This window comes from Thalassophryne amazonica, chromosome 11 (assembly GCF_902500255.1).
Source record: "Thalassophryne amazonica chromosome 11, fThaAma1.1, whole genome shotgun sequence".
In the NCBI taxonomy this organism is placed as follows: Eukaryota; Metazoa; Chordata; class Actinopteri; order Batrachoidiformes; family Batrachoididae; genus Thalassophryne; species Thalassophryne amazonica.
Genome location: NC_047113.1, coordinates 99,912,851 through 99,939,153, shown reverse-complemented (window position 1 = coordinate 99,939,153; position 26,303 = coordinate 99,912,851). Strand labels below are relative to the sequence as shown.

At 46.3% G+C, this 26,303-nt stretch overlaps 1 long non-coding RNA gene across 1 annotated transcript; it reads right to left on the bottom strand.

The window, feature by feature from the left end:
- On the bottom strand, positions 1 to 26,030 carry LOC117520299. Its single transcript, XR_004563595.1, has 4 exons — positions 26,018 to 26,030; positions 14,446 to 14,457; positions 10,721 to 10,728; positions 1 to 119 (listed from the first exon to the last, which is right to left on the bottom strand). It is a non-coding gene; the product is annotated as an uncharacterized LOC117520299 (long non-coding RNA).
- Between the last annotated feature and the right edge of the window lie 273 nt (positions 26,031 to 26,303).

Genomic DNA, 26,303 nt, shown 5'->3' with positions numbered 1-26,303 from the left:
TAAAAGTGTTGTTTTCTCGAGATCTCTAATTAATTATGTCATTATCTAGGGATAACAAGGTGAATTAAAAAAGATTATATGAAGTCCTCTGTCGGCTTCCGTAGCCTGTGACTTTCAAACTCAACAATTTAGATGTACTGGTAGACTCCTGCATGAGTACCTGAATTTGTATGTAGAAAATTTATGTCTGATGGTTTTCATGTATTTTGATGGCTTATTTTGAATGTGAAAGTATTTGCATATCACAATATATGTAAATCAAGGTTTTGAATTGATATTCAGTAGGCTAGTCTTCATACATTATCATAATTGCAGTTCAAGTGAAGGATTCATTAGATATGTAAAAGTTGTAAGATGTGAATGATTTTTTTTGTATGAATGCATGAAAGTGTTGAAACAAGTTTACAATGTGCGTAGCTTCACACTTTGTAGTGAAATTATGGTAAAAGATAAGTACACATATATGATACATATTTGAAATATAATTTTTTCTTTCCTTTTCATCCACTGAAATTGTTAATCTCCTATATATAATATGCTTCTAGAACTGCCAATATAGAAACCTCTCAGCGCCTTTGGCATTTTGACCGGTGGCCATTTTGATATGCAGATTAAGCGGTACAAGACATTTTGTAGAGCAGTGAAAGTCACAGATTTGAAATCAGCACTATAAGATTGTCTTGAAATGTCCATTTTGGCATCATTTCCCTACGTTTAGATGGATTTAGGTACATTTCTGTAAAAATCCAGTCTCGTAAAACGAGGAAATCTGAGAGGCGAAGGTACCACACTTCAATATTGTGAATTCGTGTCTACCTTTACAGTTGTAAGAGTTACATTTTTGAATTCCTCATAGTTTTCTGCATAAGAAACAACTATTGAACCTTTTGTGCTCAAAAACATTAATAAAACCCCCATAGCTCTGGGACTAAATGTCACAAATATAATTTGTGTGGCATCTTATTGTACGACTATGTAAACAGCCACAAAAATGCCTGAAGCATTTCCTGCATTTTAATGTGAATTGTTGTATATAACTTTGTTTATGGTACATTTTTACATATGTTTTTGAAATGTACAATTCATATTTGCATTCTAAGTTATAAAAATGGTTTCATTTTCACAGCAAAAAAAAAAAACAACTTTTTTCTGATTTGAATTTTAGGTTTTGGGGTGATGTTATGGTCACTGTTTTAATACACTATGTCAGAATAAAAGAAAAAACTGTAAATTCACACAGGTGAGGTTGTGCTGAAAAAACTGACACCAAATAAGGCCAGGGCCCGTATCCTTAGTGTATCTCAAAGCCCTCTCAAAGAGCTCCTAACGTAGCCTAAAATTTCCTGGCAAGGACTCCCAGCCTCACCCAAGAGGTGTCTGAGACCAACTCTGGGAAAGGAGTTGACAGAAACCCCTATCTTAGTGAGGAGGTGGGGTTGACCCCATTGCTAGGTACAACGTGGTCCTGTAAGAGCTGTGATTGGTTGTCACAGAAAGGGAAGGGGAAATAAAAAAATAAATGTGCTTTGCGCTCCAACATATGAACAGTAATATATATATATATATATATATATATATATATATATATATATATATATATATATATATTTTTTTTTCTTTTTATATATTATAGATATTTTCTCTTCACACCATACAGAATCACTGGCATATCACCCAAGTCATGCACAAGTAGACAGTTTTGACTTCTGGTTAAAATTTTAAACAAACTAATTCCGGACAAGTTATTTATATATTAATGTCACATCTGTCATTTGATAAAGTGAAAATATTATCTATATGTTTTAGTTTTAAAGTAATGCACTAATTTTGAAGGTTTTAGCATTTAGACACAAATGCTGCAATGCATTATGGCTAAATTAGTTTCCTGATAGATATGAGTGGTTGGTTGGTCAGTATAACACACAATTCTTGCTTCTTGTCCTCAGTTCATAATGCGCCACACATTTTCAATGGGTGACAGGTCTGGACTGCAGGCAGGCCAGTCTAGTACCCACACTCTTTTACTACAAAGTCACGCTGTTGTAACACTTGCAGAATTTGGCTTGGTATTGACTTGCTGAAATAAGCAGGGACGTCCCTGAAAAACATGTTGCTTGGATGGCAGCATGTGTTGCTCTAAAACCTAGATGTACCTTTCAGCATTGATGGTGCATCACAGATGTGTAAGATGTCCATACCATAGGCACTAACACCCCCCCGTACCATCACAGATGCTAGCTTTTGAACTTTGCACTGGTAACAATCTGGATGGTATGTTTCCTCTTTTTTCCGGGGGACACGACGTCCATGATTTCCAAAAACAATTTGAAATGTGGACTCATCAGACCACAGCACACTTTTCCACTTTGTGTCTGTCCATTTCAAATGAGCTCGGGCCCAGAGAAGGTGGCGCTGTTTCTGGATGTTGTTGATGTATGGCTTTCACTTTGCATGGTAGAGTTTTAACTTGCGCTTGTAGATGTAGCGATGAACTGTGTCAACTCACAATGGTTTTCTGAATTGTTCCTGAGCCTACGCTTTAAGATCCTTTACACAATGATGTCGGTTTTTAATGCAGTGCCGCCTGAGGGATCGAAGCTCACGGGCATTCAATGTTGGTTTTCGGCCTTGCTGCTTAAGTGTAGAAAGTTCTCCAGATTCTCTGAATCTTCTGATTATATTATGGACTGTAGATGATGGAATGCCTAAATTTGTTGCAACTAAACATTGAGAAACATTGTTCTTAAACTGTTGGACTATTTTTTCACTCAGTTATTCACAAAGTGGTGATCCTCGTCCCATCTTTGCTTGTGAACGCCTGAGCCTTTTGCAGACGCTCCTTTTATACCCAATCATGACACTCACCTGTTTCCAATTAACATGTTCACCTGTCGAATGTTCCAAACAAGTGTTCTTTGAGCATTCATCAACTTTCCCAGTCTTTTCTTGCCCCTGTCCCAGCTTTTTTGAAATGTGTTGCGGGCATTCAAATGAGCAAATATTTGCACAAAAACAAAAAAGTCTATCAGTTTGAACATTAAATTTCTTGTCTTTATAGTGTATTCAATTGAATATAGGTTGAAGAGGATTTGCAAATCACTGTATCACCAAGAAGCACCTCCAATGCACAAAAGTTTTTGTTTACTTCCAAGTTGCTCATTGTCATGAACTAACCAACCTTTGTTTGGTTAGCTGGCTTTATTAGCATTTACGGACAAATAAGAACTGCAGAACAATGCCCTTAGTGCTTAGCCTAGCAGTTATTCTTTTTGTGCACACAATGCTGCTCAGCATAACAGCAATGCCTGGTGGCTAATGTGAGAACTGTCACAAACACATGACAGTTGTCTGCTACCAACAATGGCCAAAAGCAGAGGAAGCTCTCCGTTTGTAGGCGTACGAGTGATGTAGGGGTGCTCGTGAATGTTCCATCAAGTGGTGGTACATGATTGCCACCATTTTTTAGGTAAGACACAAGTTTTGTCTTCTAAAATAAGATTACCCTCCTCTGTACCAGGCTAAAACCTTTAACCGGGTAACGCAAAACTTTAGCCAACTAAGCACTTTGTGCAAAGATGAAAAGATTAGTCAATTAAGTGAGTTTAGTTGACTAAACAAGTAAATAAGATTAGACTGTGCTTTATGAAACCGGGCAGTGGGCTTAAATACAGGTGATGATGATTGTAGGCAGGTGTGGAAAATCAGCTTCATAATGCGGTGCCTGAGGAAACAGAAAGGGAGGGGGAGCAGAGCAGAACAAACACCAAGTGTTGTGAAAGTGTAGTGACACGGACCCACAACAGGGGGCGTAAATGAACGGACAATGAAAGAGTCAAATATGAACACTTTACTGTTGTGAATGAGCACAACACAGAGGAATGTGAAATTTTACAGACAGTCAATCGCTAGGGTGACGTGTGGGCAGGCTCGAGGATAGAAGACATCTGTCCTGAGATGAACCGGAACCACACGATTTCCTCCGCCACCGAACCCGGGGAATACTGGAGCCGCCAAGTCCCGAGTCCCCAGGTGGCCACCGTCTTCGAAGGTCGGATCTGGTACTGCTGGCAGGGAGCAGAGACAATAAGATATGGGTGTGTGCACACCCAGTAGCAACAACGGTGGGAATTCCACCTCCACCTCTAACACACACTCATGCAGCTCCTGTCTACCCACTTATCTGGTAGAGGTGTGCAGCGAAGCCGTCGCTGGTCACACCGAACACCGATCTCACAGATAAGAAACACTTCAGGAAAATGGCTGCAAAACAGAGTTCAGACTGATACACAGTTCACTTTCAAGGCTGAGAATACTACCTGAACGGTTTGACGATATCTCGGCGATGAGGTGGAGATGACGTCCAGGTTTTATGGAGTGAGATGATGAAGCATGAATGAGTGACAGCTGTCAGGAGATAATGAGTGACAGCTGTCACCCTCGGCTGTGTCCGTGGCGGCGGCGCCCTCTCGTGCCTGAAGCCCGCACTTCAGGCAGGACGCCCTCTGGTGGTGGGCCAGCAGTACCTCCTCTTCTGGCGGCCCACACAACAGGACCCCCCCCCTCAACGGGCACCTCCTGGCGCCCGACCAGGCTTATCGGGGTGTCGACGGTAGAAATCGGCCAGGAGGGCCGGATCCAGGATGAAGCTCCTCTTCACCCAGGAGCGTTCTTCGGGTCCATACCCCTCCCAGTCCACCAGATATTGGAACCCCCGGCCCATTCGACGGACGTCCAGGTGCCGGCGCACTGTCCAGGCCGGCTCCCCGTCAATGATCCGGGCAGGAGGTGGTGCCGGACCGGGAGCACAGAGGGGTGAGGTGTGGTGTGGTTTGATCTTGGAGATGTGAAACACCGGGTGGATCCGCAGTGAAACGGGGAGCTGGAGCTTCACTGCAGCAGGGCTAAGGACCTTGAGGATGTGGAAGGGTCCGATGAACCTGTCCATCAGTTTTGGTGACTGTACCTGAAGTGGGATGTCCTTTGTCGACAACCACACTTCCTGCCCGGGCTGGTATGCAGGGGCCGGGGACCGCCGGTGGTCTGCATGGGTCTTGGCCCTCGTCCGGGCCTTCAACAAGGCAGAATGGGCGGTGCACCACACCCGACAGCACCTCCGAAGGTGGGCCCGGACCGAGGGCACACCGACCTCTCCCTCAATCACAGGAAATAACGGGGGCTGGTACCCCAAACACACCTCAAACGGGGAGAGGCCGGTGGCAGAAGACACCTGGCTGTTATGCGCATACTCGATCCAGGCCAGGTGGTTGCTCCAGGCCGTCGGGTGTGCGGATGTCACACAGCGGAGGGTCTGTTCCAACTCCTGGTTGGCCCGTTCTGCCTGTCCGTTCGTCTGTGGATGGTACCCGGACGAGAGGCTCACGGCGGCCCCCAGTTCCCTGCAGAAACTCCTCCAGACGTGAGAGGAAAACTGGGGACCACGATCCGAGACAACGTCTGTAGGGATCCCATGCAGATGGACGACATGGTGGACCAGGAGGTCCGCTGTCTCCTGGGCCGTAGGGAGCTTCGGGAGGGCCACGAAGTGGGCCACCTTGGAGAATCGGTCCACTATCGTGAGGATGGTGGTGTTGCCCTGGGACGGTGGGAGGCCCGTGACAAAATCCAGGCCGATGTGGGACCAGGGGCGATGAGGCACAGGAAGTGGTTGGAGCAGTCCTTGGGACTTCCTGTGGTCAGCCTTGCACCTGGCGCAGGTGGTGCAGGCCTGGATGTACTCCCGGACGTCGGCCTCCATAGACGCCCACCAGAAGCGCTGCCGGACAACTGCCACGGTCCTTCGCACCCCCGGATGACAGGAGAGCTTGGAACCGTGACAGAAGTCTAGGACCGCAGCCCTGGTCTCTAGTGGGACGTATAGTTTGTCCTTTGGTCCAGTTCCAGGGTCCGGGCTTCGTGCCAGGGCCTCCCAGACGATCTTCTCCACATCCCAGGTGAGGGTGGCCACGATAGTGGACTCAGGCAGGATGGGCTCCGGTGGATCCGACAGCGCAGTTTTGACCTCCTCTTCATGTACCCGGGACAAGGCATCCGATCTCTGGTTCTTGGTCCCGGGGCGATAGGTGATCCGGAAGTCAAAACGCCCGAAGAACAGTGACCAGCGGGCTTGCCTGGGGTTCAGCCGCTTGGCGGTCCTGATATACTCCAGGTTTCGATGGTCAGTGAAAACCATGAATGGCACAGACGCTCCCTCCAACAGGTGTCTCCACTCCTCAAGAGCCTCTTTCACCGCAAGGAGTTCTCGATTGCCGACGTCATAGTTCCGTTCAGCCGGGGTCAACCTGCGAGAAAAGTAGGCAAACGGGTGAAGAACCTTATCGGTCTCTCCGCTCTGGGATAGCACGGCTCCTATCCCTGAGTCAGAGGCATCCACTTCAACCACAAACTGGCGGCTAGGGTCGGGCTGCACCAAAACCGGCGCAGTAGAGAACCGTCGTTTCAACTCCTTGAACGTGGCTTTGCACCGATCCGACCAGGTGAAGGGGACTTTTGGAGAGGTCAGGGCTGTCAGGGGGCTAACTACCTGACTGTAGCCCTTAATGAACCTCCTATAGAAATTAGCGAAGCCGAGGAACTGTTGCAGCTTCCTACAGCTTGTAGGTTGGGGCCAATCTCTCACCGCCGCAACCTTGGCCGGATCAGGGGCGACGGAGTTAGAGGAGATGATAAACCCCAGGAAGGACAAAGAAGTGCGGTGAAACTCGCACTTCTCGCCCTTCACAAACAGTCGGTTCTCTAACAACCGCTGCAGGACCTGACGTACATGCTGGACATGGGTCTCAGGATCCGGAGAAAAGATGAGAATATCGTCCAGATATACGAAGACGAATCGGTGCAGGAAGTCCCGCAAGACGTCGTTAACCAAGGCTTGGAACGTCGCGGGGGCGTTGGTGAGGCCGAATGGCATGACCAGGTACTCAAAGTGACCTAACGGGGTGTTAAATGCTGTCTTCCATTCGTCTCCCTTCCGGATCCGAACCAGGTGATACGCATTCCTAAGATCCAGCTTAGTAAAGATTTTGGCTCCATGCAGGGGGGTGAACACGGAATCCAACAATGGCAACGGGTATCGGTTGCGAACCGTAATCTCATTCAGCCCCCTGTAATCAATGCATGGACGGAGTCCGCTATCCTTCTTGCCTACAAAAAAGAAACCTGCACCCATCGGGGAGGTGGAGTTCCGGATCAGCCCGGCAGCTAATGAGTCCCGGATGTAGGTCTCCATTGATTCGTGCTCAGGTCGTGAGAGGTTGTACAGCCTGCTGAACGGGAACTCAAAGCCTGGAATCAGATCAATGGCACAATCACACGGACGGTGCAGGGGAAGGGCGAATGCCAGATCCTTGCTGAAGACATCAGCAAGATCGTGGTACTCAACCGGCACCGCCGTCAGATTGGGAGGGACTTTGACCTCCTCCTTAGCATGTAAACCGGGAGGAACCAAGGATCCTAAACACACCTAATGGCAGGTTTCGCTCCACTGAACCACCACCCCAGACGGCCAATCAATCCGGGGACTGTGCTTCAACATCCATGGAAAGCCCAAAATCACGCGGGAGGTAGAAGGAGTCACAAAAAACTCGATCTCCTCCCGATGATTTCCAGACACCACCAGAGTTACAGGTTGTGTCTTGTGTGTGATTAAAGGGAGAAGGGTGCCATCTAGTGCCCGCACCTGCAATGGCGAAAGAAGAGCCACCAGAGGGAGCCCTACCTCCCTTGCCCATCTGCTGTCCAGCAGATTCCCTTCTGACCCCGTGTCCACCAGTGCTGGGGCTTGAAGGGTTAAATCCCCGCTTAGGATTGTAACTGGGAGTCGTGTGGAAATATGTGTATGTCCCACGTGAATGTCTTGGCCCACCCTTAGCCCAGTTTCTAGAGGCGGGCGTTGGTGGTTTAACCGCTTGGGGCAGTCTCTCTGCAGGTGCTCATTAGAACCGCAGACAAAACACTCCCCGCGGGCCAGCCTCCTCTGTCTGTTCGGTGGTCTAAATGTGGCCCTGCTCGTGTCCATAGCTTCGTCAGCAGGGGGAGCTGTAGCCACACGGAGCGTTGAGGCCGTGGAGCGTGGGGAGGGCGGAACCTTTTCGAATCCGGAAGGGAGCGGGATGGCGCGTGCCCGGCCATATCCTTCGTCTCGCTCCCGACGGTGTTTCTCCAACCTATAACCGTACGTCTAACCATATAACGAGATCGATAAGTCCATCTAAATCCCGCGGTTCTTCCCTAGCTACCAGGTGCTCCTTCAGGACCGACGACAGTCCGTTTATGAAGGCGGCGCGGAGTCGGAAGTCGACTGCATATTCGGCTGCGCTCCGACGCCCCTGTCGCATTGACAGCAGCACTGTTGAAGCGGTCTCTCCTCTGTTAGGGTGATCAAACACTGTTCTGAACTCCCTCACAAACCCAGTATAAGAGGTAAGGAGCCATGAGTTTTGCTCCCAAAACACTGTAGCCCAAGCGCGTGCCTCACCACGAAGCAAGTTAATAACATAAGCCACCTTGCTGGCGTCAGACGCGTATATCACGGGTCGTTGTGCGAAGACGAGCGAACACTGCATCAAAAAGTCCGCGCACGTCTCCACACAACCCCCGTACGGCTCTGGGAGACTTATGTATGCTTCAGGGGATGGTGGGGGGTTCGTTGAACGACCAGTGGAACGTTAATATTGGGCACAGGGTCGGCAGGAGGAGGAGCCGCAGCAGTGCTCTGATCGCGCGCTTCCACCTGAGCGGTGAGAGCCTCCATCCTGCGATTAAGGATGACGTTTTGCTCGGTCATCAAATCCAGCCGAGCGGTAAAGGCGGTGAGGATTTGCTGCAACTCACCGAGCACGCCTCCTGCAGACGCCTGTGCACCCTGCTCTTCCATTGGCTGTCCAACAGATGGGTGACGCCCCTCGGGATCCATGACGCTGGCCGAGATATCCTGTTGTGAAAGTGTAGTGACACGGACCCACAACAGGGGGCGTAAATGAACGGACAATGAAAGAGTCAAATATGAACACTTTACTGTTGTGAATGAGCACAACACAGAAGAATGTGAAATTTTACAGACAGTCAATCGCTAGGGTGACGTGTGGGCAGGCTCGAGGATAGAAGACATCTGTCCTGAGATGAACCGGAACCACACGATTTCCTCCGCCACCGAACCCGGGGAATACTGGAGCCGCCAAGTCCCGAGTCCCCAGGTGGCCACCGTCTTCGAAGGTCGGATCTGGTACTGCTGGCAGGGAGCAGAGACAATAAGATATGGGTGTGTGCACACCCAGTAGCAACAACGGTGGGAATTCCACCTCCACCTCTAACACACACTCGTGCAGCTCCTGTCTACCCACTTATCTGGTAGAGGTGTGCAGCAAAGCCGTCGCTGGTCACACCGAACGCCGATCTCACAGATAAGGAACATTTCAGGAAAACGGCTGCAAAACAGAGTTCAGACTGATACACAGTTCACTTTCAAGGCTGAGAATACTACCTGAACGGTTTGACGATATCTCGGCGATGAGGTGGAGATGACGTCCGGGTTTTATGGAGTGAGATGATGAAGCATGAATGAGTGACAGCTGTCAGGAGATAATGAGTGACAGCTGTCACCCCGGCTGTGTCCGTGGCGGTGGCGTCCTCTCGTGCCTGAAGCCCGCACTTCAGGCAGGACGCCCTCTGGTGGTGGGCCAGCAGTACCTCCTCTTCTGGCAGCCCACACAACAGGACCCCCCCCCTCAAGGGGCACCTTCTGGCACCCGACCAGGCTTATCGGGGTGTCCATGGTAGAAATCGGCCAGGAGGGCCGGATCCAAGATGAAGCTCCTCTTCACCCAGGAGCGTTCTTCGGGTCCATACCTCTCCCAGTTCACCAGATATTGGAACCCCCGGCCCATTCGATGGACGTCCAGGAGCCGGCGCACTGTCCAGGCCGGCTCCCCGTCAATGATCCGGGCAGGAGGCGGTGCCGGACCGGGAGCACAGAGGGGTGAGGTGTGGTGTGGTTTGATCTTGGAGATGTGAAACACCGGGTGGATCTGCAGTGAAGCGGGGAGCTGGAGCTTCACTGCGGCAGGGCTAAGGACCTTGAGGATGCGGAAGGGTCCGATGAACCTGTCCATCAGTTTTGGTGACTGTACCTGAAGCGGGATGTCCTTTGTCGACAACCACACTTCCTGCCCGCGCTGGTATGCAGGGGCCGGGGACTGCCGGCGGTCTGCATGGGTCTTGGCCCTCGTCCGGGCCTTCAACAAGGCAGAACGGGCGGTGCGCCACACCCGACGGCACCTCCGCAGGAAATAATGGGGGCTGGTACCCCAAACACACCTCAAATGGGGAAAGGCCGGTGGCAGAAGACACCTGGCTGTTATGCGCATACTCGATCCAGGCCAGGTGGTTGCTCCAGGCCGTCGGGTGTGCGGATGTCACACAGCGGAGGGTCTGTTCCAACTCCTGGTTGGCCCGTTCTGCCTGTCCGTTCGTCTGTGGATGGTACCCGGACGAGAGGCTCACGGTGGCCCCCAGTTCCCTGCAGAAACTCCTCCAGACGTAAGAGGAAAACTGGGGACCACGATCCGAGACAACGTCTGTAGGGATCCCATGCAGACGGACGACGTGGTGGACCAGGAGGTCCGCTGTCTCCTGGGCCGTAGGGAGCTTCGGGAGGGCCACGAAGTGGGCCGCCTTGGAGAATCGGTCCTTGGAGAATCGGCAGCACAACAGACTCTGTGCCAGACTCCAAAAGTCCCCACCTTTTCACAAAGTGACCAGTCCTCCAAACATTTTCTGGCTAAATTTTTGATGCCTTTGGAAAACTTCAACAGAAAGTCCCTTTGTATCAAGGACCCTTCTTGAAATGTTGCCAGGATATATCAACACCCAAGTACTCGGTAATCAATTCATAGCATCTCACATCTCCAGAAGGGGTCCTCAAAGCATTCTAGTTCATGTCTTATCACTAAAATAGATCAGATGAACAAGCCAAATGACGAAAGGTCAAAGATCATAAAATGACCAGCATTGAAATGGACTCACTTTACCACCTTGAGGAAGGACACTGACCCTTCCATACAAGAATATGCTTTCTTTTAACAAAAGAGAGAAATTATCATTTTCTTTTCCTGTTGGTACAGTTAACAAAAGACAAAATTTATATTCCAATATAATATGTTGCACATTTCTTTCATGTGACATTATGAGTATTCCTTTTGTAACTCTTGGTGCATATTAAATGTTATTTGTTGAATTCTTAATGAATTGTCATGGTGAAAACAGTATTTATGTTAATCACTTCCCCCAGTCAGCTTATATTTTGTCAGACAAAGAAGAAAGAAGGTATATGACATTTACTGTCACACTGAACTTCCTGAGCTGTCTGAAAAAGTACATCCTCTAGTGTGCCTTTTTCCTGATGGAGTCTATGTGGGAGGTCCACTTCAGATTCCAGGAGATGGTGGATACCAGGAACCGGTAAGTGTCCACAGTAGGCACAGTGTTGTTGAGGATGTAAAGGGGACGGTTGATGGTGGGATCCTCCTGAAGTCTACTATCATCTCCACATTCTTTGAGTGGGTTCAGCTGTAGGTTGTTCTGATGACACCAGATGACCTACTGTTCCACGTCCTGTATGGCTGCATCGTCATCACCATCCTGGATGAGTCCAATGATGATAATGGTAATAAGTGGTAATAAGTGGTAATAGTGGTAATAATAATAATAAATAATGGTAGTGTCATCCACAAACTTCAGGAGTTTAACAGAGGGGTTACCCTGAGGTGCAGTCGTTCATGTACAGGGAGAAGCGCAGTGAGGAGAGCACACACCTCTAAGGGGCTCCACTGCTGATTGTCCATGTGCTCAATGTGATACTCCCCAGCTGACGTGCCCAACCAGTCGATCGCTAAGTTCCAGTCGATTGCATGAAAAAAAATCTCTCTCTGGACCCGAGACGATTTAGTGCTGCTAAAACAGACTGATGCAGCAGGTGGCAGCAATGCACCATTAAGGATGCCAGCTGCCATTAAATGCCAGAGAGGAAAAGCTCTACTTCCATAGTGGAGGATAACAAACGAAAACATATATTTTTTTCCTTTAATCGAATAGCAAATCCATCTGTCTTATCTGCAGTGTAAATGTGGTTTTACTGAAGAAATGGAATTTGGAGCGGCTTTTCAGACGTTTCACAAGAAATACGATGCTCACATCTAATGCTGACCTGGCTAAATCCCCTCTACTCACCTGAAAAGTCCAGGAATTGAAATGTCGGCGAGCAGCACAATGGTCCATAAATAAGAAGAGTAATGAATGTGGCGAACAAAATTGCAGTGTTCTGTTCGGGCCAGGAGTCTGAGGACACATCTTGTCAGAATTTGACAGGCACTTTACTGACTTTGCATCCAAAGATGCTGTTGTCAGTTTTCTCTGTTTTCCATTTGGGGAAAATATGAGGTCTGTTAGAAAAGTATCCGACCTTTTTTATTTTTTTCAACAACCTGATGGATTTGAATCACGTGTGCTTGGATTGTTGTGTGGGCCGCCAGAAGAGGAGGTACTGCTGGCCCACCACCAGAGGGCGCCCTGCCTGAAGTGCGGGCTTCAGGCACGAGAGGGCGCAGCCGCTACGGACACAACCGGGAGTGACAGCTGTCACACATCAACTCATGACAGCTGTCACCCATCTTCATTTCATCACTCCATAAAAGCCGGATGTCATCTCCACCTCGCTGCCAAGATATCATCTACCTGTGAAGGTACTTTTCTCTGCTGACCTAAATCATTGAATAATAACCTGAACTTCTTTGCAGCCGTATTCCTGTGGCGTTTCATTATCTGTGGATTGGCGTTTGATGTGAACAGCGACGGCTTCGCTTCACACCCAAACCAGATAAGTGGTTAGACAGGAGCTGCACGAGTGTGTGATTAGAGGTGGAGGTGACTTTCCACCTTCTGACTGTTTTTGTTACTGGGTGTGCACACACCCACATCTCACTGTTTGTCCTCCTCGCCAGCAGTACCGGATCCGACAGTCGGGGACGGTGATCACCTGGGAATTTGGGACTTGGCGGCTCCAGTATTCTCCGGGTTCTGTGGTGGTGGAGATCATGTGGTTCCGGCTCTTCTTGGGACAGACGTCTTCTATCCTCGAGCCTGCCCACACGTCACCTTGGTGTATTGACTGCTATCCGATTCTGTGATTGTCTGTATAATCGTTGTGCACATTCACAACATTAAAATTGTTACCTTTTGGCTCATCTATTGACCGTTCATTTGCGCCCCCTGTTGTGGGTCCGTGTCACTACACTTTCCCCAACATGGATGAGCCAACCTTGAACCTTCGTGCGCATGCGTGCGTTTTCCACCATTCCACCATTCGGAAGATACAGGCGGCTTTTGGTGGCTTTTCAGTGTTGTGACTATCAGAGAAATTGTGGACGAGGTGGGCATGTCACAAGATGTCCTGTGAGGATTCAACACGAAGGCGCTTTTGCTGCACCATCAGCTTTGTGCTGATGAATTTCGCTGCAACTCTTTTCATGGCAAAATCTTCTGTCACAGTGGAATGTGCTGAAAAAGTGCTGATGTCCACCTCTTCCGCAGTTTCTTGGATAGTCACATGATGGTCCCACATCAACACAGCGTTCACTTTGGAAATGATCCGGTCATTTCAGCATGTTGATGGCTGCCCATCAACATGCTGGGCAGCACGCTCTCACCGTTGTGCGACAGTCTTTAAACTAGTTGTATCGCTCCTTAATTTGTATGATGCCCAGAAAGCCGTCTGAATAATCCAAATGGTTTCCACCTGGCTGTCGCTCAGTTTCTGGCAAAATTTTATGCAGTCGCGCTGCTCCAGTCGTTCCGCCATTTCCTTGCAAAGAAAAAATGACGAGAGACTACAACCCATCCTCACACAAAGGCTGCTTACAAGCAAATGACGCAATCAACAGGCATGAAAAAACTCACGCATGCGCACAAAGGTTCAAGGTTGGCTCATGCAAGCACACGTGATTCAAATCCATGAGGTTTTTGAAAAAATAAAAAGGTCGGATACTTTTCTAACAGACCTCATATAGATGTGGACTGTATATCCTCCAATGTGGCATCAGTCTTCAACATGGATCCACACACTGAAAAATGACATTGAGCTCAATTCAGAGTAACACTTGGCATGAATGTCCAATTCTGAAATCCAATGCAGAAAAAGAGTGCAAGAGTGCCTGTTTATGGCTGGCAAGCAGCTCCTACTGTCCGGACTATGAGAGACTAGCTTCCTCCTCTCAGTGCCAGAAGTCCCAGTAAGGTAGGGAATATCTTTTCCAACTTGAGGCCAGTCCAAGGCCTACTTGTGCTTATTCTTTTCCACCATGCACATTTCCTTCAGTGAATCATTATTATTGTTAACCCCTTAACGCCCATCGTCGCATATATGCTACAATCTCTGACTCAAATATGCAACTTACCAAATTGACCCGTATGCCTGTTGTCGCAAATTTGCAACATACCATCATTATTATTATAACATTGTAACATAAAGCCATTACCAGAATACCCAATATTACTATCTAGTTTTTATGCAAAAGTGAAATGAATAATCTCAACATTATTTGCCATCTACTTAAAGGCAAAAACACACACAAAAAATTTTTATATACAGCTATATAAATTCGGGCGTTAAGGGGTTAAAACCTGCCAGAAATTTTCAATTTAGTTTCAATTTATTTTCATTTATATAGCACCAAATCACAACAAAGTTGCCTCAAGGCACTTCACACAAGTAAGGTCGAACCTTACCAATGCCCAGAGCAAGCACACAGGCAACAGTGGTAAGGAAAAACTCCCTCTGATGATTTGAGGAAGAAAACTCACGCAAATGAGACAGAACAGACAAAAAATTGTGTAATATATTGTGGCTACACATTGGCATTCGATATGGCTTGGTAGTGTTGGGAAAGTGTAGTGACACGGACCCACAACGGGGTGTAAATGTACGGACAATGGAAAGTCAAAAGTATAACAATTTAATGTTGTGGAATGTGCACAACGGTATACAGACTAATGCAGATTTGGAACAAAGTCAATGATACAAAGGTGACGTGTGGGCAGGCTCGAGGATAGAAGACGCCTGTCCAGAGAAGAGCCGGGTCCCACACGATTTCCCCTGCCAACGGATCTGGAGCACACTGGAGTCGCCAAGTCCAGAGTCCCCAGCTGGCCACCGTCTCCAGCTGTCAGATCTGGTACTGCTGGCAGGAAGTAAAGACAGTTTATGGTGGGTACGTGCACAACCAGCAAAACAATCAGCAAAACAGTTCAGTTTCTTTCAGTAGGAAAATTTCCACCTCCTACACGGGAACACAGTTTGTGCAGCGCCTGAAAGTACTACTTATCTGGTTTGGAGTGAGGGGTGAAGATGTCACTCCTCCACTAACCACAAACCCAGCTCCCAGCTGACAGTAGTTAACAGGAACTCCTGCAAAAAACTCAGAAACAGACACGTGCGTTCGACACAGAAAAACGGCTGAGAGGTTTACCTTGTAGGTAAGAAGATTTCTCGGCAGGGAGGTGGAGTTGCTGCCCGGCTTTTATGGGATGTGGTGGTAGATGAATAATGAGTGACAGCTGTCACCTCAAGCTGCTCCTGGGAGGAGGCTGCGCCCTCTCGTGCCTGAAGCCTGCACTTCCGGCAGGGCGCCCTCTGGTGGTGGGCCAGCAGTACCTCCTCTTCAGCGGCCCACACAACAGGTAGATCTCGATACACTGTCAACTTTAAAAGTAGATTTCGGTTCAAAAAAGTTTGGGCACCCCTGCTCCCCAGCCTCACCTGCTGTGTCCTGTCCATCAGGAAGTTGGAGATCCACTGACAGGTGGGAGCTGGCACAGAGAGTTTATAGAGTTTTGATTTTCTTTTTTTTGTGGAGAATAGGGATGATGGTGATGATGGTGTTGAACACCGAGCTGAAGTCCATGAACAGGATCCTCGCATATGTCTCTGCCAATTCCAGGTGTTGCAGGATGTAATGCAAACCCATGTTGGCTGTATTTTCAAATAACCTGTTTGCCCAGTAGGCAAACTGCAGGGGGTCCAACAGGGGTCCTGTGATGTCTTTCAGGTGGCTCAACACCAGCCATTCAAAAGATTTCATGACAACAGATGTCTGGGTAGTGGGCCTGTAGTCATTTAGTCCTGTTATGGAGGGTTTCTTTGGGAGTGGGATAATAATGGAGCATTTGAAGTAGGAAGGGACACTGCACAGCTCCAGAGATCTGTTGAAGATCCGGGTGAAGATGGGCACCAGCTGGTCAACACATGCGCTCTGACATGAGGGGAGACACCATCAGGTCCTGGAGCCTTGTTGATCTTTTGTTTACTAAAGTACTGAGATACTTCGTCTTCACAGATCATTAGTGTGGGTGGTGTTGCAGACGGGAGGTGGAAAGAGGTGTCTAGGGGGGCAGGAAATCTGTTGTTGGGGTGGGTGAGGGATGTGAGATGGTCTCTTTCAAACCTGGCATAAAACTGTTTCAGCTTCTCAGTCAGTCGGGAGTTCTCCACAGGTTGTGGGTATGATCGCTTGTAGTTGGTGGCATGCTGAAGACCTCTACATACTGCTGTTGGCTGAGAATTGTTTTTTTTTTTTTTCCAGCCTATAAGAGTACCTCCTCTTAGCTATTCTGATCTCCTTTGTCAGCATGTTCCTGGCCTTCTTGTACAGAAGCCTATTTCCATTTCTGTCTGCCTCATCCTTGGTTTGATGGAGCTGCCTCAAAGTCCTTGAATGTCTGTGTTCAGCTTCAAAGATGCTCCAGTCTGTGCAGTCAAAACAGGCCTGTAACTCCTGCCTTGACTCATATGTCCACTTCTTTACCATCTTCACTACAGGCTTTAAAGATTTTAATTTCTGCCTGTTAGTGGGGATGAGCTGGATCAGACAGTGAACAGACTCCCAGAGCTGCAAGGGGAACAGAGTGGTAGGCATCCTTTATTGTTGTGTAGCAGTGGTCAAGAATGTTTGTGTCCCTGGTGGGACACATGATGTGCTTTCTGTATTTATGGAGTTCATGGCTCAGATTTGCTCTGTTAAAATCCCCTAAAATGATGAACAGGGAATCTGGATACTTTCTCTCCACATCTGTGATCTGGTCAGTGAGCTGCTGTTGCACCAGCATTATGCACACCTGTGGTGGAATATACACGCTGACCAGCACAAACGAGGAGACTCCCAAGGTGACTAGAACGGGCAACACTTTATGGAAAAGTTTCCAGCTTCCAGCGTGACATTGGGCACCAACTTTCATTTATAATAAAAGCTTTCTTTCCCATTTCAGTTTGAACATGAGGTACAAAAACAGAAAATACAACATATCATTCAAGTGTAGATAAATTAGCATGATAGGAGCAGGGCTGGTGCTAGCCATTTGGGTGCCCTAAGCACAAATGCTTTGTGGTGTCCCCCCCACCCCCTCCCAAAATGAACCATAATTCAGAATTTGTCAGTGGGGGTCTTTTTATTTCCAAAATAACTACTCAAATTAATATTGAGTTATTATTTTAATAATTTATTATGGTTTTGAAAAAGGTTACAAATAACAATTGCACCAAACATGACAAGAAATAAATACAAAATTTAAAATCAAAATCAAAATGCATAGAACACCCTCTACTGGCAACCAGTTATATCACAGTGTTGTCGACCGCAGGATTTTAAAATTATCTGTAGTTTCCAGAACCTGAGACCACACATGTGGAGATTAAAAAAAAAATCATAGATCTGACAGGTTTAGTTGTACAGTGTGTGGTGCGATTCCTATCGCCACAAAACTCCAACCACACACTAGAAAGTTTTTTTTGACAGTTTTTGTTATTGAAAGAAACCTTGTCTCCCTAAGGGCCTGGTCCCACTGGGGAGAGGATTAATTGCAGATGAATTGAGTACACAAATTCTGGGCGTTCGTTGTCGTTTGCAACAAAAATGGCCAAAAATGACAAATGTCCCAGTATGAATTATGGATATATTAATAATGTATAGCGAATATATGATGAACAATCACGGTTGTATAACGCAAGTAGTGAGGAAACGAATCCAACGCATTGCGGTTATCATGAAGTATTACAGGTGTATTATGAATGCATCGTGCATGTGTTTGCGCATGCAAGGCATCTGCATTGTGGTCATAAAAGAAGCGCACTCGGGCCGTTGGCATCACTATTCACACCAACAATACAGGCTCTGGAGCATTTGCTGGACTTGGACAAGTTGATTGGAGTAAACAAGTAGTGAACAGGGTGAGTGGTGACGTCAGCAGATCACATCAAAGCGCAGCTCGTCTGAATGATTATAACAAGAAGGTAAATCTGTTATAAACCGGAATAAATACTGTAATAGCTGCAGACGAGAATGTAAACAAGTCAAATAATTACCTTTTTAGATGGCTCAAAATGCTTTCTGCTGCTTGTTAGCTGTTCATACGCGCATGCACGGCCCAGCTGCAGCTTCCTCTGTGATTCAGGAGGTGATTAGAGCTGTTTTCAGCAGCCAATTTGCAGAATAAAATGATTAATCCGCCACAAAATAATTATTTTATATACGCAGCATCCAATGCAGAGCGCATGGCAGCCGATAGAACAAAGAACGGCATCCAGCTGTGAACACAGCGCATCTGATTTGCATCCACCGCAAATCAGATGCAAAGCAGACATAATAAAAATGCTTTATTCGTGGCCAATCTGTATGCAGTCACTACAACTTATTTTAGTTTGTGATGTGAACATGATGGGCACGCAAAATATCCATTTTACACACTGTCCCAGTGTTAAGGATTTTATATATATACACTCAACAAAAATATAAACGCAACACTTTTGGTTTTGCTCCCATTTTGTATGAGATGAACTCAAAGATCTAAAACTTTTTCCACATACACAATATCACCATTTCTCTCAAATATTGTTCACAAACCAGTCTAAATCTGCGATAGTGAGCACTTCTCCTTTGCTGAGATAATCCATCCCACCTCACAGGTGTGCCATATCAAGATGCTGATTAGACACCATGATTAGTGCAGAGGTGTGCCTTAGACTGCCCACAATAAAAGGCCACTCTGAAAGGTGCAGTTTTATCACACAGCACAATGCCACAGATGTCGCAAGATTTGAGGGAGCATGCAATTGGCATGCTGACAGCAGGAATGTCAACCAGAGCTGTTGCTCGTGTATTGAATGTTCATGTTTCTACCATAAGCCGTCTCCAAAGTCGTTTCAGAGAATTTGGCAGTACATCCAACCAGCCTCACAACCGCAGACCACGTGTAACCACACCAGCCCAGGACCTCCACATCCAGCATGTTCACCTCCAAGATCGTCTGAGACCAGCCACTCGGACAGCTGCTGAAACAATCGGTTTGCATAACCAAAGAATTTCTGCACAAACTGTCAGAAACCGTCTCAGGGAAGCTCATCTGCATGCTCGTCATCCTCATCGGGGTCTTGACCTGACTCCAGTTCGTTGTCGTAACCGACTTGAGTGGGCAAATGCTCACATTCGCTGGCGTTTGGCACGTTGGAGAGGTGTTCTCTTCACGGATAATGCGAAGGAGATGTGTTGCACTGCATGAGGCAAATGGTGGTCACACCAGATACTGACTGGTATCCCCCCCCAATAAAACAAAACTGCACCTTTCAGAGTGGCCTTTTATTGTGGGCAGTCTAAGGCACACCTGTGCACTAATCATGGTGTCTAATCAGCATCTTGATATGGCACACCTGTGAGGTGGGATGGATTATCTCAGCAAAGGAGAAGTGCTCACTATCACAGATTTAGACTGGTTTGTGAACAATATTTGAGGGAAATGGTGATATTGTGTATGTGGAAAAAGTTTTAGATCTTTGAGTTCATCTCATACAAAATGGGAGCAAAACCAAAAGTGTTGCGTTTATATTTTTGTTGAGTGTATATATATATGTTATCACTGTTAAACATTTGTACCTTCGTCTTCTTTCTTATGAAAACGGTGTTGTGCTGTTTGCACCTAACCCCGAGAATGTATGTGTTATTCAACCTTGTTTTAGCATGCTGGGGTCAATCTGAACTGGGAATGAAGAGCTGGATGTACTTATTATTATTATTATACAACTTGTTTTCGTAGCCGCTAACGACTGGGAGTGAAGCATGACGGGGTCAGGCTAAACTGGGAGTAAAATAACTGAAGGTTGATTTGACTGTTGTGATGTGATGCTTAGGGTGAAGACCAGGACACTCCAGGCAGATGCACAACAGCTGATAACTGCAACAGACGAACGGGATGTGCTGACCTTCGACGATAAGAGTAAAAAAAAAGAAACTGTTTTTCCTTACAGCTGCACTTATTGACGTATGTGTTTATGTTACGGGAAGAAACTTGTCTCGCGTTGTCCCCCCCCCCCTTAGGACAAGTTTCATGATGTAATGAGGGCTTCTCTAATAAAAAGAGCGGGAGAACAGGCCAGACTTTAGTGTAGCCTTGGTGTACAGCCTGACTGCACTCCGCGCGTAAAATTTGACTTTCTGTCTCACTGGTGTTTCTTGACTCTGTTTGTCTTGTTAAAGGTTTTAAAAATGTTTGGAGGAGAAAATACCCAACATTGACTGGGGGCTGGTCCGGGATCAACAACACCGGAGGTGTCCGGCGGAGGTCGTCAAGTCCAGACGTAAATCCTTGGCCAAGGTCCGATCGATCGATTGATCGTGTCTGCAATTGTCGACCACCGTTGGCATCGTCTGGTTGACGAGATTTTCCCGAAGAAGACAGACAGGAAGTCGAGTCAGTGAGTAAAATTTCTTTGTAAACAGTACTGAGTGAGTGGTGATCAGATCACAAAACAGTTAAATTCCGCAAGCGATGATACAGAATCGTCTGTTAATGCAAAGCAGTTAAACTCTGTAAGGAGGGTGCGGACTCCTCTGTTTATATACGCGTACCGGTAGGGGATAAAAGTGATCACATAAAACAGTTAAACTCCGTAAGCGATGATACAGAATCGTCTGTTAATGAAACACAGTTAAACTCTGTAAGGAGGGCGGACTCCTCTACGGTTGCAAGGGACGCACGTAGTTAAATTCCGGAAGGAGGATACGGACTCCTCTGTTTTAATACGTAAAGGAAATCCCGGGTAGAAATACGTGCACTGTAAAAAAGCAGTTAAATTTGGCAGGGACGGCGGAGTCCCCTAATGCAGGACATTAGTTAAATTTCACGGGAGGGCGAGCTCCCCTGGCATAAGAATACGCGTACCATTATTAAAAGTGTTTCTATGTGTAAATAGTGTTTTGTGTAAGTGTAAATAACTGTGTGAAAGTGTAATACTTTGGACAAGTGACAACCGTGCGTGTGGAAGCAGAGGCAAGTGATTCCGCTTCCTACGGGGAGGTGAAAGGAATCAACCACACGACGGCAAATTAATTGTCACGTCCAAAGAAAGTGTGAAAACTTCAGATTTAGAACACCCTAGGTGTGCCCCCGTCTGAAGTCCAAATTATAACAAGGGATAATAAAAATGGGGGGTAAGACATCTAAAAATAAGGAAAATTTATCAACTGACGACTGGAAATTTATGGAAGCAAAAAAAATCCAAAAGCAACAAAGAAATTGGAGACCTGGATAAATAAACATGACTTTGACGGACGACTGAACCTGATCAGTATACAGAAGCTAAAGAAGGAGTTAGAACAGGAACATAAAGGTGATGAGAAAAAGATGCAGAAAGTAGGGGCAGATTTAGTGGCATTTTGGGAGGAGGAAGCAGAGAACAGACAGAAGGGAGCAGAGAAGCGACGATTAGAGAAAGCAAGGAAAAAGAAAGCTGTAGGTAAGGCAGAAGAAGATGTGATAATTCAGCACAGAGAACCAGAACAGCCTCAGCAACCACCGCCGGCTGGATCGTCGGTGACAACAACACCCTTATCTCCTCTACCAGAGGATGACGATGTACCGCCACCACAGTATGATTTGGCAGTAAAACCTAAGGTAAAAAGTGAAAAACCAGAAAAACCACAAACACGCAGTCAAGCGAAAGTGCCTACAGCCCCTCCCATGGTGGAACATAGTGACCAGGGAGGTGCCTATCCTATGATAGAAGTACCAAATCCTCGTGCAGGAACAGCAGGACAGCGATCAACCATGCTCGTATATCGAACATGGAATGCTGATGATATCAAAGCAGCAGTCGACATGATACCATCGCCACATGTCGACATTGAGGGATTTATGCAGGATATAGAAAACATTAGAAGTTCTTACCACCTTAGTGGACCTGCATGTGGCCCTAAAATGGAGTCAGATACGCGGAGACTGGAATCCTGCAGATCAACAAGGCGTACCACTGACACATGATGATCTAGTCTTAGAAACAAGAGTGGAAGCTATGATTACACGTGCAAAAGGAGTGTTAGGACCAAAGATAAATTATACTGAAATTACCAGGACAACTCAGAAAGAAGGAGAGCCATGGACAGAGTTTAGATGCAGATTTGAGAATGTATTTAGGGTCCATAGTGGCATATTGCCAGGAACACCTGTGTATGAACAACAATTGAAAAACGCTCTGATCCAACATTCCAATAAGGATATAAAAGCTTGGATACAGAAACATTGGATTGGATTGCCTACAGGCACATTGGAAGAAACACATACACACTGCTGTCATGCAGAAGAAGTCTTAAAGCAGAAAAAGACAAGAAACAGCGACAAAGGAGTGTATGTAGCACATGGAGATGATGAAATATATTACCAGCAGGGTAACTTAAGACAGCAGAAGCAGTGCAAATGCCCCAAAAAGCCATGGCAAAATAGACAAGGTGGACAGCCACAACATCAAGGACCCTGGCAACCACAACAGCAGCACAGACAGGGAGGGCCACCACGTGGTCCCCTGATTTGTTGGAACTGTGGAAGAGAGGGACATATGTATAGAAATTGTCCGAATCCACCTACTGAGGGAGCAGCAGGGAGAATTCAACAACGGAATAATCCTCCGCAGCCACAGTATCCACAATGACTAGAATCCATAATCCATGATTCCACATCAGATAGGCAGTCTGATTGTGATATGGATCTGTGTGCCTTGCTGGGAAATCCGGTACCAAAACCAGAAGTGACTTTGTTGGTAAATGGACGACCAGTGACATTCCTTTGTGATACAGGAGCATGTAGAACCACATGTAATGACAACATACCTGTCCATCAATTAAGCAACGAAATCTTTAGGGTTCGCTCTGCAAATGGACAAACATCAGACGTCCCTATCACCAAACCCATAACGTTGACAGATCCATTTGGCCTGACGTGTACTATGTCAGTGTTGAGCATGCCACGATGTCCAGTTAACCTCCTAGGACGAGACGGATTGACTGCATTGGGCTTGTCCATAATTGTGGAACAAGGGAAATTAGTTGTTGAACGCACAGGAGGCGTTAACATGGTAAGAGAAGAAAGCGATGACCCCACATTCCACTATTACTATACATTTGACATTTCAGAAGAAGATGCTGCAGGATGGGGTAAAGATGTCGTCTTGCAAGCGACAGCCCTACTAAAAAATCCTGAACAACAGATGTCACCACCTGACCTGCATGTCACAATGTGGCATAAAGATCCTCCAGGTCCGGATGGTGACTATGAAACTAAATTGAAAAATGTTTCACCTGTGAAGCTGACAATGACCGATTTGATTCATGATGGCAACTCAACAGCTGTCATAACAGTAACAGGCGCCACTGAAGATGTATCAAAATTGAGATTCACAGGTATGCCATTACATATGTCACTTTGTAAGCCATATTTGACAGAATGGCAAGAATTGGGACTGACAGTCATAACAGCTTTGTCAGCCTCTGATTGGAGCAGAGTTGGACCACGAACGGAGTTCAGTCCATCAACTAAATTGTATAAAGTGCCAGTTAATGTCTCATTGGTGCTGACAGCTGGAACACACATTGATGTGTCCACTTCACAATCCTGAGTGTTTCAGTTGAGTCCTGAAGAAGATGATCTTCTCTCTTCGGTACCATCAGGATTGTGGACAACAGGTCCTTCAGACGTAGGACTGATAAAAAATGCACAACCTGTAGTTATAAGACCAAAAACAGAATACAGACCATGTGTAAGACAGTATCCATTGAAACCTGATGCAATTGAAGGAATCAGGCCAGTAATAGAGAATTTATTAACAGCAGGAGTAATAGTGCCATGTCCAGATTCACCATGTAACACACCCATATTTCCTGTAAAAAAGGCTCCGCCCTCAGTGGGGTGGAGAATGATAAGTTCCACATGCAGTTTCTGCACTTCTGTTGCAGACAAACATGAGCCTTTTGTCCCCAGCAAGACATCTTTCGTGCATGTCCTTGCTATTATCACAACCACACCTTACGGTAGAGCGCTGTACAACATTGAATCCATCCACATTGATACCTTTACCTGAGGATGGTGAGCCGCACAATTGTCTTGATGTAGCTACGGTCTGTACGAAAGCACGCCCAGACCTCCAGGACACACCCATCCCAAACAGTACAATTGTGTATGTGGATGGTTCTTCCACTAAAAACGCTTATGGACAAACACAATCTGGATATGCTGTTGTCACAAATTCAGAAGTATTGGATTCTGCTTCATTGCCATCCTCATTTTCAGCACAAGCAGCTGAATTAGTTGCTTTAACTGCAGCTTGCTATCTGTTTAAAGGTACGGCTGTAACAATTTATACAGACAGCCAGTACGCTTTTAGCACAGTGCATGTGTTTGCAAAACTGTGGGAAGAGCGTGGAATGGTGACATCATCTGGAAAGCCAGTGACTCATGCCACACTCCTAACTGCACTACTGAAGGCTGTGAAATTGCCTAAACAAATTGCTATATGCAAATGTGCGGCTCACACCAAGGGCTCTGACAGTATTTCAAAAGGAAATGATTTTGCTGACAGAGCAGCAAAAGAGGCAGCAGCAGTTTCTTCTATTTTTGTTGTACAGGAAACCACTCCAGATTTGCATTTAGGTCATACACTGCTTGCTGACATGCAACAGCAGGCAACTGAAAGAAAAACAGATGTGGATAAATAAAGGAGCTACGTATGCAAATGATTTGTACGTATGCCCACAAAAGAAACCCATATTGCCAAAAAATATGTTTAAATGGGCAGCTATTATGAGCCATGGCGTGACGCATGTCTCATCAGGGGGTATGATATCGCAATTGCAATCTATTTTTTGTCTTTATGGGTTCGATGCATATGCAAAACAGCATTGTAGAGCATGCATGATATGTGCAAAACACAACTCACAAGGCAATTTGAGACCCCAAAGAGGTAAATTTCCAACACCACAATATCCCTTTCAAGTGATTCATATGGATTATATACAGCTGAGTAAACATGAAGGGAAGGAATTTTGTTTAGTCATAATTGATGCCTTCTCAAAATGGGTAGAATTGTTCCCTACAAAACATGCAGATTCACTTACAGTGGCTAAAGCATTATGCAAAGACATCATCCCACGATTTGGAATACCAGAAACAGTCTATTCAGATAATGGAGCGCATTTTGTTAATACAATAGTGCAATACGTAGGAGAAGCACTACAGGTTAATCTCAAAAATCATTGTGCTTATCATCCACACAGTGCCGGATTAGTGGAAAGGACAAAGGGCACAATAAAAATAAGATTAAGGAAATGTATAGAAGAGACAAAACGAACCTGGATTGAATGTTGGACCTAGTAAAATTGTATATGAGAATAACACCAACACCATCAGGGTTAACACCATTTGAGATACTTTATGGACGACCATATCGTCTACCAATTTTGACATGGATACTAAAACAGCAGATGAGGAACAAACATTAGCAAATTTGATGAAAAAGACATTAACACAGAAAGAGATAACTTAAACACATTTACTGCCGAATAATTTTGATCTTCCACAGGACGGCCTTCCAGTAGTCTAGCCAGGAGACTGGGTGTTCATCAGAGTGATTAAGAGGAAGAACTGGTCCAGTCCTCGTTGGGAAGGTCTATACCAAGTGCTGTTAACAACACCAACTGCAGTAAAGATAGCGGAGAGATCAACGTGGATACATCACTGTAAGATACAGCGTGTGTTGGCTGCCTCCACAGTGTAAGGGGAAGTCTGGCTACAAAGGGAGTCTATTTAATTAGCAATAGATTGTCTCAATGCCAGTGAAGCAGGGAGATCCTTGCACTATTAGGTGAGGTGGTTAACAACACTGTATCCTAGCAATCATGACTGAACTACAGCAGACCCCGGAGCGGCGT